The following is a 1,052-nucleotide window of genomic DNA, read 5'->3' as shown; positions in this document are numbered from 1 at the left end:
CATATAATGTTACTGCTCTTCTATCATCCAGGCTAAGGTCAGTGATCTGACATGTTGTGATATTAATAATGCGTGTTGCTTACCCTAAAATAAGGAGTAATTTGGAGTTTCTGTGGAGTAGAGGCGCCCAGCATTGAACTGCTGATTTTCTGGTTAGTGGACGGCATACCTGGGGATTTGGAGCGGTGACGTCTTTCTCTGGACCTGCTGCGGTGTCAGCGGGGGCTCTTGCTGCGATGGCGGTCTCTCCGGGGCGATGGGCTATGTGAGCACGTACAACAAAAGACCTCAATGAGCTTAAGCTACAAGTATTATGTTTAAAAGTAACAAAGGATTTCAGCTAAAAGCAAACATACCTTCGCCTCTTTGGAGATCTGCTCCTCCTGGAAGAAAACAAACCCACCAAAGATTTGATTTATAGCTGAATTTATGACTTTCTTTGCAAAAAGTATACATGTAACTGTGGAACATTATTATATACCGTCGGGGTGAGCGACTGCGCCTGTAACGAGGTGATGGAGAGCGACGAGGTCTGTCATTGTCACGGTAACCGTCACAACGTCTGTGGGGCTCAGGGGTCTGGAGTCTCTCCGGTTGCAGGTGGAAATAACACAAACAAAATTTTAAAACCCGTGGAAATGCACCACACAATAAAAAAGTGATCCTGTTCTCTAAAAAGTCAAATACAGTTAATAGTTGGTTGAAATTATTTGTCTCCAGAGTAAATATTTAAAAGATGACATGACAATAAAATGTGTGATATTTTAAACCAACCAGGTGTGAGACAGCAGTAACACAGAGCCCTTTGGCTTTGGCTTGGCTTTTGGTCTCTACTCTGGTGTAATCAGCCACCTGCACGTTATGATCTAACCACCTGAAGTTAGCGGATGACACCACCATCACATTAAAGAAGTTCAAACTGCCAAGTACAATGATGGTGCTCTTTTACACTGCCAGCACTGAGCCCATCCTCACTTCCTCCACCACCATCTGGTACGTTGCTGCCACTGCCAAGGACAAGGGCAGACTGCACTGAGATCGGATTTCAGTGA

General features: G+C 44.6%; 1 long non-coding RNA gene across 1 annotated transcript; it reads right to left on the bottom strand.

Annotated features, from left to right (window-relative positions):
- Window positions 1-167: 167 nt before the first annotated feature.
- LOC126387015 (uncharacterized) lies at window positions 168-618 on the bottom strand. The gene is made up of 3 exons (XR_007569582.1): window positions 482-618; window positions 357-383; window positions 168-261 (listed from the first exon to the last, which is right to left on the bottom strand). It is a non-coding gene; the product is annotated as an uncharacterized LOC126387015 (long non-coding RNA).
- Between the last annotated feature and the right edge of the window lie 434 nt (window positions 619-1,052).

This window comes from Epinephelus moara, unplaced genomic scaffold (assembly GCF_006386435.1).
Source record: "Epinephelus moara isolate mb unplaced genomic scaffold, YSFRI_EMoa_1.0 scaffold1520, whole genome shotgun sequence".
Lineage (NCBI taxonomy): Eukaryota > Metazoa > Chordata > Actinopteri > Perciformes > Serranidae > Epinephelus > Epinephelus moara.
Note: the sequence above shows the minus strand (reverse complement) of the source record. Positions and strands in the feature narration are given on the sequence as shown.